Genomic DNA, 12069 nt, shown 5'->3' on the forward strand with positions numbered 1-12069 from the left:
ATTCATGAGAAACACACAAGAGAGAGACAGGCAGAGGGAGAAGCAGGCTCCATGCAGGGAGCCTGATTTGGGATGTGATCCCAGGACCCCACGATTACACTCTGAGCCAAAGGCAGACAGACACTCAACCACTGAGCCACCCAGGCATCCCGAAAGAAGTTTTCAGTCCCAGTCTTCTTTCCTTAATTAGTATCAAGAAGCCAAAGTCAAGTCCCTACAAAAAAAAAAAAAAAAAAAAAAAAGACATGTGTGCACAGCAGGGAGAGATGGTGAAAGCAACATGTTTATGTTTGAGCATGTCAGAGGCTATAAAGATGGCCATGAAAAAAGTGGGACCTACCGAAAACCTTGTTGTTAAAGAAATGTTTTCTCATCAATGAACAGCTTGCCAAGGCCAGATAAGCAGCATGAAAAGAAAAAAAAAAATAAGAAGGCTTCTATTTGTTTATCAAGAGAGTTGTTCTTAATAATTCATTAGCTTATAACCTCCAGAAGGAAATTGCCATCACTGTCCCGTGTCTGCTTGAGAAAGGTCTGCTGTCACAGTGTTGGGTTATCAATGTTCTTGCTCGCTAGTGAGCAGTTAATGTCACTGTTTCCTAATGAGGTCAAGGCCACGGACTATAAATCTAATTAGGACAGTTAACTCCTGGTGCTCCGTAGTTACAAACTGGACGCCTACTCCCAGATAGACATCTCTCAATTTAATGCCTCTGTTCAAGACCAGCAAGAGCCCCATCTCTACCGGAGAAAAAACTCAACGCCGTGTCATTTCAGCGTATATCTTGGTGTACAAATCCCAAATCACTGTTATTTTTCAAAGAATAAACTTTGTTTTCCTATTTAGGAGCAGCCTGATTAAAGCATTCCTAACTCTCAAGCTCCTCCTATTGTTTGAGGAGGCCCTCCCTGTTCTTACAGGCATCTTGCCCTAAATGACTTCTGTTGGAGATTAATATCAAAGGAGCCTTCATCCATTATGCAACAATCCTCTGGTTTTGAGGTGGTCTTTCTTATAAGGAATGAATTTTCTTTAATGCTTTTGCTTTTTTTTTCTTTTAATAAAAGTTCCACATACGCACTGCAGAAATAATAAAAAATGCAGAAAAGTACAAATTTTAAAATTAAACCTCCTTTAGTCAACGTGGGAAGAATGGTGTAAAGGAACTATCACTGAATACTAAAGCATCTTTCAGCATTTAAGTGATTTGATTAAATTATGGATAGTCCTCTGATTAAACTCTATATGGTAGGAATGATTCATAACCATCTCCTCATGCCATTGTTTTTACCTAGTTGTTTATTTGAAAAATCATTATGGCTGTTTTCTCTTGCATAAATGTCAATCTCTGCTGAGAAATGCCATCAGATGCTTTTCCTGCAAATCATAGTTTGGAGTGTATTCTTCTTCAGAAAATAACTGACATTAAATATTACTAGCCTTGCAATGGGAAGAGACTGTGACAATCCTGGAAATTAAACATTTCAGTCAGTTGAGGATCTCACTTTCGGTTTCGGCTCAGTTCATGATCTCAGGGTCTTGAGACTGAGCCCCGTGTCCGGCTCCATGCTGGGTGTGGAGCCTGCTTGAGATTCTCTCTCTCCCTCTGCCTCTGCCCCAGCCACCTCACTTTGTTCTCTCCCTCTCTAAATAAATAAAATAAAATAAAATAAAATAAATAGAATAAAATAAAATCTTCAGAAGAACATTGAGTAAGTAAAAACAATAATAGGTACCACCTGAAATCATCATGCTATACACCTTAAACTTATACAGGGCTGCGTGTCAATTATATATCAATAAAATTGGGGAAAAAAGACTTAGACACACATAAACGTTTACCACTTGTAGAGATTAAAAGGAATTAGTCATCTTAATCAAACTCCCCTATTTTCTACATGATGAGACTGAGGTCCAGAAATGATTGGTGGCTTGCCCAGGGTCAAGTTTGAGTGAGTTAATCATAGCCCTCAGATGGGACCTTAAGGCTCTTGCTTTGCTGGTTCAAGAATACAAGGGACACAGTTTTCTTTGGGGGTGATGAAAATGTTTGGAATCTAGAGAGAGGAGGTAGTTGAACTCAGTGCTACCAGGTTGTATACTTTAAAATGGTTAATTTTATGTTACATGAATTTCACCATAATAAAAATGTATTAAAGAAAAACAATAACAGGAATTAGTGAAGTGGAGCCATTAGGACTGTTTATACCTAACACCTAAGATTCACAATTATGAAATATCCCCTCTGATCATAACTGTGAGAAACTGGATTTCAAGATGGTGTGATAAATAAATAGATCCAATGGTTTTCACCCTTCTCGCTTTACTTTGGTAGTAGCGAACTGTCATCATATTTCTGCTTTGGGTAAGTCAAAGTGGTTGGTCAATGGATCGCATCTCACATTTCTTTATACATTAGGGAAAAAAAAAAAAAAACCAGACACTTCCACGACTCTAGAGCAGAAGTGCTTCCTTCGCATAACATAATGATTTTCAGTTCCAGCCCAATTCTGAAATTTTCAAAGAAAGGAAGGCAAGAAAACAGAACGGGAAAGGAGAGAAGCAGCTCACGTTGCCTTCATTAACTTAGCAGAATTCTGTAGGTAAAAGGTCTGGGCATAGCGGGTGACCGTTCCACCTTTATAATTGGGAGCCTCCCACAAAGACAGGAGTGCATCCTACTGGTGCCCCTAAAGGAAAGAAATAATCCACTCACCCCTTCTGACTCAGGAAAGAAGGATCTGTTGCCAGGAGCTGGTATTTTGGGCAGCACTGCCTGGCCAGATGCCAAACTATGAGGTGGGAAGTGGGGGTCCTTGATCTGGAGAATTGCAGAATGGTAGGAAGACCCGAGAGATGTGCATTTCTCACTATTTTGGATGAAAGTTTAACAGGAGTCCAGCAATTGCTCCTTACAAAGGCTGTGTGTCTAAGAGAAAGCCTTGACCCCTGAGAGGAAGAGTGGCGTAGGAGAGAACCCCAAGATCTATTTTTCCCTCTGTTCATTGCAGATTCGCTCTGTGATCTTGCACAGGTCACTTCAGCTCTCTGGATCTTTAGTTTCCTGATGGGTATAATGTGATCCTTTCCAACTGTGACGCCCCACATGCGGGCCCGTAAGCCCCAGGGCACCTGGCTAGCCCTGCGGATCCCATTCCAGCCTAGATTCCTGCTGGATGGTTCTTCGGGGTCCTCTGGAGCTCACACACTCCCGGTTTTATAACAAAAGAAAACCACGTATCACTGCTCCCTTGCTTCCTCACCCCATTTTACTCACAACAATATTGTTTGCCGTTTGGACTGTGGAGGTAACAAAAAAAGGTCATTTCCATGAAAAAATGACGAGTCACCCAAAGCTTCCTTTCGAAGCCTCCTTTCTGCCTGATGGACAGCAGCCTTTGCCCTTCAAATAAGAAAGGCCCAAGCCAGTCCTTGCCCCAGCTCGCGCCCCTGCCGTGGCCTGTTGGCCGTGTCAGGGAGGCCTCATTCAGCCTCGAGCCAGAGACCCCGAGAGGGCCCTGACTCCTTGCTGTTCCTCGGTTCTCCTGAGGGATGCATCTGTCACCAAGCCTGCAAATAGTTCCTCTGCTTCTCTCCGGCATCAGTGTGCCAGGCCTCGGCCAGGCTGTCCTCTCTCCCCGGAGCTATTGCACGAACTTCCTGATGGTGTCCCCACGCCCGTCCCCCTGTCCCATCTCCCCGCCATTCTCCCCAACACAAAGTAGTCATCCTGAAATAGAAATCAAATCAGGTCACTCTGACGCTTCAAACTCATCAAGGGGTCTTCCCATTGCACTTGACGTGACGTTCAAAATCCTCACTTGGGTTTCCAAGACCCCCGTGAGCTCTCTGACTCCTCCCCACTCAACAGGTTTCCTCCTCAAGGCCTTCCCTGTCCCTCAGTGACGTGCTCCCTGCCATCCCCTGCTGCCCACTGAATGTCATTTCCTCAGGCAGGCCTGCTCGCTCTCTCTCTCTCTCTCTCTCTCTCTCCCCACACACCCAAATACATCACAAATCATAATTACCTGTTTTGTTGTTCACTTATTTTACAACCTCCTTCCTGGTGAGTTCCCATGAGGGGATGGACCATGTCTGTTTTCTTCCTCATGACAGCCCAGGGCCCAGCCCCCTGGGAGCAAATCCTTGGTGAGTGATTGGCCAGGGGAGGAAGGACCCTCTGGCGAAAGTCTCCTTCTTCCGGCCACTTTATTTCCAGCTTATAAGCCGTTGCCAGGACCAATGGTTCAGATGAGAATTTCTTTGTATATTTTTCACCTTTTCGAGAGCTGCTGCTAGGAGGAGCCTTTGGTTTGGCCTAGGCAGGCCTCATGTGAGAGCTGCCATCCTGGGCTCACACACAGCCTTCTTTGCTTAGGAATCTAGAAACTTTAAGACTTGGCCGACTTAGACTAAGACTAAAGACTAAGACTAAAGACTAAGACTTTAAGACTTCGACATGTGTTTAAGACACACAGCATGGTGCTCAAGAGCAGGGGCTCCGGGGTCACTCACTGCTGAGGCTGCTCTTTGCTGGCTTTCCTGACTTTGGGCGAGTAACTTCACCTCAACTTCTTCAACAGTGGGGCCAACACTAGGACGTAACTGATAGGCTGCCCTAAGGATCTGATGAGGCCACAAGAGTAAAATGGTTAGCAGGACGCCGACAGCAGCAAGTGCTTGATCAACAGACAGTAGCTTCTATCAGCATGTTCCGCTCAGCCCCAGAAGGAAAAGTCCAACGGCTGAGTCGCGGGTCTGGGGGATGTCTGGGGAGGCACCTTCCTGGCTCTCCCACGCAGACCTCACCCTTACCGGGCTTTGTGGGGGCACCGAACGCGGCGACTCCCAGGCAGGCCCCCGGGGTGCCCAGGCTGGCGGTCTCAAATCGCTGATGACCTTTACTGGCACCTGGGCCAGACGGACCCCCTGGGGCGTGGCTACGAGTATTTGCGGGGAGTCACCCTTTCCTCGAGCGCCTTGGCGGCCTGGCATTTGGTGACGCGGGGACGGAGCCCCGAGGCAGGCGGGCGCAGGGGGAGGCGGCAACCTTCCCCCCCCCCGCCCCCCGTCCCGGAGGGATTCCGCCTCGCCCTCCCCCTCCCCCCACCTCCCGACTCCCGCAAAGTGGGTTTTAAACCGCGTGCAGCGCCGGTGCTCGGTGTAGGCGGCGACGTGGGAGGGGGGAAGTGCGACCTTTATTTTCCTGCCTGTCATCCACTCCCCGTTTTCCCTGACTTTCATGGGTGATGAGGTCATCCCGGCGCCGCCGGAGAATCAAACTCCTATTTTTCAGCCCGATAAAGGGCGGCATTGTGCGGGCGCGGGGCGGCGGGGCGGCGGGGGGGGTGACGCGCAGGGCGACGGGGGGGCGCGCGGGGCGGTGGGGGGAGGGGCGTGCAGGGAGGCCGGGGGGTGCGCAGGGTGGTGGCGGGGGGGCGCGCGGGGCGACGGGGGGGGTGCGCAGGGGGGTGCGCGGGGCGGTGGGGGGATGCGCGGGGCGGCGGCGGAGCGGCGGGGGGGCGCGCGGGGAGGCCCGGGGGGGTGCGCAGGGTGGCGGGGGGCGTGCAGGGGGGCGCCCAGGGCGGCGTGCGGGGGGGCGTGCAAGGCGCCGTGGGGTGCGGGGGCGCGCAGGGCGCTGGGGCGGTGTGAGGGGTGGCGCGCAGGGCGGGGATGGGGCGCGCAGGGCGGCGGTGGGGGGCGCGCAGGGCACGGGGGGTCGGCGGGGCGCGCAGGGCGGGGGAGGGCGCGGGCGGCGGGGACGCGAGGGGCTCGCCCCCTGGCGGTCGGCGGCACCCGGGCGGCCCGAGCTCCGCGGCCCCGACGGCGGGGGGCGGGGGGCGGCCCCTGAGTCGGGCCCCCAGGCCGAGCGCGCCGCCGCCGGTCCGTCCGCGCCAGCCGGGCTCCGGGTCCCGCTCAGGACGCGCGGGTGGGAGGGGGCGCCGCGGGGAGAGCGCGCTCGGGGAGGGGGCGCCGCCGCGGACCCCGCGCCCCTCGGCCTCCCCGGACTCGCCCCGCCCGCGCCCCGCCCCGCGAGCCCGTAGGTCCAAGCCGTGCTGGGCGCCCGCAGGCCTGGGCCCCGGGGCAGGTGCGCGCGGGCCTCCGGCCCCCACCGGCCTTACTGCGCCCGCGGCCCGGCCCGGCCCGGCTCCGAGGACGGACGCGCCACCTGCCCCCCGACCGGCGGGGGCGGGACTGCGCTTGCAGCGGGGCTCGCGTCACGCCCGCGGCCTCGGGGAGGGCCGGCCCCTCACCTGCCGGGACGGCTGGGCAGTCCCAGGCCCGTTTGCCCCCGGGGCCGGCAGTCCTCTCCCCGATAGAAGACACGTCCACGCTGGGTACGTGTGTGCAGGTCGTCAGACTTTCCGGTTTTCGAAAGGTGCTACAGAAAAACAAACAAAAAAGGCACAGTCTGATACTGCACAACCGCCTCAGAAGCACAGGAGCCTATCATAGTTCTGGGGGGAAAATACAGGCATCCTGCTCTTAGGGATGTACGTAGCAGATTTTATATTCTATATAGATTTTGTATAGGTTTTCTTAATTTTTGCTTTTCTCTTCTTTACAATTTCTTTAATAAGCATGTACTATATTTAAAGAGTCAAAGAATTTTAATAGCTTAAATGTACATTAGGTATATTTATAGGATTAATGTATTTTTCGACATAAAAGAATTTGGGACTAAAGATAGATAGTAAAGCATTCTTCATTTAGAAACAACCTTTTTCCTCCTCTTCAGATTCTTGTTGGCTCACCACCAAAATATATGCTGCATCTGTCCTCCCCCCCACCCCCCCTTCTAGCGGCTGCTAGCTTAGTGACCAGCCACCATTCCCTGTCCTCTACCTGGACTGCAGGAATAGCATCTCGTCTGGTCTTTCTGGGTTCCCTTTCTCCCCACTGCGGCCTTACCCACTCCGCAGAGCACCCAGATCCGACTTAAACTGTAAAGCAGATCCCGTCTCTTCCCTTTCTGAAGGCTTCCTTGGCTCCCCATTGTGCTTCGTTCGCCCTGGGTTCCTCCCAGAGGCCGGCATGGGGTGTCTGGGCTGGCCCGGGGGCACCCTGGCGTGTCTCCTGTGCTTGCACACTTGCTCAGGATTCCTCAGAGCTCGCTTTCCCGGGGAGCCTCCTTTCTGAGCTTCAAGCCCACAGACCCCAGCTCCTGCCCTCCACTCCGGGCAGGATACTGTAAAAATTAACAAGGCAGGAAACAAGTGTTGGAGAGGATGTGGAGGAAGGGAAACCCTCCTGCACTGTTGGTGGGAATGGGAACTGGTGCAGCCACTCTGGGAAACTGTGTGGAGGTTCCTCAAAGAGGTAAAAATAGATCTGCCCTACACCCAGCAATTGCACTGCTGGGGATTTACCCCAAAGATGCAAATGCAGCGAAACATCGGGAAACCTGCACCCTAATGTTTCTAGCAGCAATGTCCACAATAGCCAAACTGTGGAAGGAGCCTCGGTGTCCATCGACGGATGATGGACAAAGAAGCTGTGGTCTGTGTATCTGATGGAATATTCCTCAGCCATTAGAAACGACAAATACCCACCATTTGCTCCAACGTGGAGGGAACTGGAAGGTATTATGCTGAGTGAAATAAGCCAATCGGAGAAGGACAAACATTATATGGTCTCATTCATTTGGAGAATATAAAAAATTGTGAAAGGGAATAAAGGGGAAAGGAGAGAAAATGAGTGAAAATATCAGTGAGGGAGACAAAACATGAGAGACTCCTAATTCTGGGAAACGAACAAGGGGCGGTGGAAAGGGAGGTGGGTGGGGTTGGGGTGACTGGGTGATGGGCACTGAGGGGGGCACGTGGCGGGATGAGCACTGGGTATTATGCTATATGTTGGCAAATTGAACTCCAAATAAATAAATAAATAAATAAATAAAATAGATATATTAAGAAGAAGAAGAAGCAGCAGCAGCAGCTCTCCTTGAGGCCGCCTCTGTCTCCGCTCTGATGACGGAAACCTTAGCTGACCACTGCTCTTCCAGAACTCATTATCACATTACCCTGTTTTATTTGCGGCTCAGCAGTTAACTGAGATTGGTTTGTTTATCCTTTGGGTTATGAGCTGCTTCTCCCTTTTTGTGCCTGAGAATGGAAGCCCCGTGAAAACAGGCTTGAAACATTTGTTTTTCATCTCTACTCTTTTGCTGGGTTCTAGAACAGTGCCTGGCCCACAGCTGTTACTCAGTATATATCTATGGCACAAATTACTGGGTGTGATTTCTTAAGATCTCTAGAATTATGCATGTTCTGCCTTGAATCTTGTAGTTATTTTTATATCCATATGCTTCCTCCTTTCGAGTGTGAACTCCTTGCGGCAGGATCATGTTTGGTTCATTTTATTCTCCGTGGCCTTATGGAGTCTGGCACACCACAAGGGTTCAATATTTTTATTAGATTGAGTTGCAATAAGTGAATGGGTAATAAGCTGATACAGTGTGACTGTACCCCACATCTAGCTTTCACCAGGGGAAATGAAGACATATTTTGATATCCAAAGAGAGAAATTATTGCTTTGATCCTTACAACACCACACACACACACACACACACACACTTGCTTTCAATATTTCAAAGAATGTTCATATCCATTATTTTATTTGATCTTAATACCAGCTCTGTGAGATAGGCCTTATGATCTACACTTTACAAACGCAGGAATTGAGGCGCAATGGCATGAATTGCTCTGCTCCAGCGTGAGATCTACTATGAAGCGGAGACAGGGCTAGAGCCTCTTAATTTCAATACCCGCGAATATGGACACGTAAAAGCACGCATGCATACGTGTCCATGGTCACTGGTGTTTTTTCAACTCAACTGCACTCGCCGTTTGGACCAAAAGGGATCACAAATACAAAGTATCTTGAATGGAATCTGACATGTGACAGGCTCCCAGTAAATGGCCATTCCTTCCTCCTGCCTACACGACAGTTGCCATCATCGCTCCATCCCAATGAAGAAGAATGCATCTACCTTCGCTTTGTTCTTTTTATTACTAGACTAATTTCCAGGATCCTTCTTATTGTAAAATATTCATGCGTAATATTAATTGGATGCTTTCACAGATCTGAACAATAGCAAATGAATTCTTGCTAACTGGCAACCCATTGCTCTTTCATCTTTTACTCTGAATACAAACCGATGAGAAATATTTGTGAATACTTACCAGAGCCCAGCGTGGCTTAAGCTATACTGTTCCATGTCAATGAGGAAATGGCACATTAAGAATGCCAAAGCTTATTAATCATGAACAAACACTAAACCCAGCAGAGCCAGAGGGGTAATATCCAAAATTAGTTTCAGAAAAGGCAAAAAAGATCAAAAGCTTATTCTGATCATTCATTCATTCATTCATTTATTTGTTTATTCACTATGTTATTTTGTATGTACCAAGCACTGTACCAAATGTTGGGAATATGGAGACAAACAATAATCGATGAAGTCCCTACCAATATAAGTCTAGGAGAAAAGATAGATTTAAACCAAATAATCACACAACAGAGATCAACGTTGTGAGAGGCAAAACAAGAGGAACTGACATAGGAAATTCAGGCAAGACTGCCTGGAGGAAGTGATGACAAAGCTGAGCTATGTCTCCGGTTAAGGCATGGTTCAACACCACCGAGGGTTACTAAAGAAGGAAGAGAAAGAAATGATCAGACAAGTAAATAATAATAATGGTCACTAACTTTTAAATTCTCTTATTTAGTAACTATTCCATGAGTGCCGACTATGTGCCAGATAGCTGTCTAGGGGCTACGGGTTACAGTAATGGTCAACAACAAAAATCATGGGCTTATTTGGGAATGGGAAAAAACATGCAACAAACTAAGGAAGAATTTTAATGGAAAACAAAAGTGATGGTTTCTTCAAAGGAAAAGAGTAAACCAAGGGCGTAAGACAGGGGAGTGTGGTGGGGTAAGACAGTGAGGTACAGTCTTATGGAGGGTAGTCCCATATGCCTTCACTAAAGAATGCATTTGAAAAAAAATAAAAAATAAAAAATAGAGAATGCATTTGAGCAAGACCCAGCGGTGGTGAAGGAGCAAACCACGCTGATCTGAGGGGTGGGGTGGTGATTGCAGAGGGAAGAACTTTCCAGAAAGTGGACCTTTCCAGATATAGTAGCCCTGGGACAGCAGTATAACTGACTAGTGTGAGGAAGTGCGAGGAGACAGGTGTGTCCAAAGTAAGGGGACTAGGCGAGGGGCTCATTGGTCGATGAGCTCAGAGACGTAAGGGATCTTAGGGACACAGTACACTTGATCTTAGCCAAAAGGCCAAGAAGTGATGGGAGGTGGGGGTTGGATCTTAGGGACACAATACACCATTGTAAAGCTTTTTGGCTTTTACTTTATGTGCAGTGGGAAGGCACTGAAAGCTTTCGAGCAAATGATTGACATTATCTGATTTATGTTTTAATAGTCACCCTGGCTACTGTGTAGACAGCACTCATGTTCCAGGCAATGTGCTAAGTGTTCTAACAGAGGAAGGACCTCATTTTATCTTCACAATTCTGAGAGATACCCATTCCATAGGTGAGAAAACCAAGGTGGAGGGAGTCGAAGTACTCACTCAAGGTCATGGGGCTAGTAACTGACGGTGCTGGAGTTAAAAGCCAGGCAGCGTGATTCCAGTGCCAAGCATTAACCACAATATGAGAATCCCCCTGTAAGAGAGACTGGGATCATGGGTGGTGGTCATGAGAATAACAATAGTACTTATCACTACTTGAGAGTTTTCTGGTTGCTGTCCTGGCTTTATATATTCTCACAAAACCCCTATCAAATAAGTATTGTTACTCTTTTATTATAGCTAAGGGAACGGAAGCTCAGAGAAGTCAGGTAACTTAAATTGAGTTTATAATGAGATGCTAGGACTCAAACTCAGGGTACTTCATCTCCAAAGCCCTTGCCTTACTCCTCCCAGATAAATATATTAAACTTTAAAATCTGTTTATTATAAAGAGCCTATACTTGAGCCTTGAGTTTTAAGAAAAATCCATTTTACCTTTCTTTTTTTGATTCGAGGCTTTAGTCCATGTATTTATATAATTACTGAAAGTTTATTTCCTTCTACTTGCTATTATTTTCTATTTTTCCCATTTATTCTTTGTTCTTCTGTGCCTCCTTTTCTACTTGCTTTTGAAGTATTTATTTTCCATTCTTCTCCTCTAGTATCTTTTTGTTGTACATTCTTGATTTTCTTGTAGCTTTTATCCTAGAAAATTATTGTGCCTTCCCAGCTTCTCAATATATCTCGTAAATCAACATTTTTACTGCTTCATAAGTAATTCAAGAATCTTACAATAGTTTAACATTGTTTAGATGTGGAACACCCAGATGGCTCACCCGTTGAACATCTGCCTTCAGCTCAGGGTGTGATCCCAGTCCAGGGATCGAGTCCCCGCATTGGGCTCCCCACAGGGAGCCTGCTTCTCCCTCTGCCTATGTCTGTGTCTCTCATGAATAAATAAATAAAGTATTTTTAAAAACCCAAACATTGTTTAGATGCTCCAGTTCTTTGTTGTACTATTTAACATTTGACTCCTACATTATGTTCTCACAAATCTTTCCTTATTTTTGTTTTAAAAAGCTAATGATTAAAAAATAGACACATACTTATTCTTTATAGTGCTCCTGATTTTTTCCCAACATTTACTATTTCCATCCAGGATTATTTTTTTTCCACCTGAAATTTTTCCTTTAGTACATTTTATGGTGCTGCTGTGGAGACAAACTCAGTCATTGTTTCTATGTTGGGAAATAACTTTATTTTGCCTTAATTGTTGAAGTACCTTTTCACTGGATATAATGTCACTTGGTGTCGCAATTTCCTTTCAGATCTAATGATGTTTAAGCATTATCTTCTGGCTTCCATAGCTTCCATCGAAAAGTCAGCCATCAGTCTTCTTGTTACTTTGAAGGGAATGTGTCTCTTTTTCATTTTGATTCTTTTTTTTTAATATATTTTTTAATTTTTATTTATTTATTTATGATAGTCACAGAGAGAGAGAGAGAGAGAGAGGCAGAGAAAAAGGCAGAGGGAG

This window comes from Canis lupus, chromosome 33, assembly GCF_003254725.2.
Source record: "Canis lupus dingo isolate Sandy chromosome 33, ASM325472v2, whole genome shotgun sequence".
NCBI classification, from domain to species: Eukaryota; Metazoa; Chordata; class Mammalia; order Carnivora; family Canidae; genus Canis; species Canis lupus.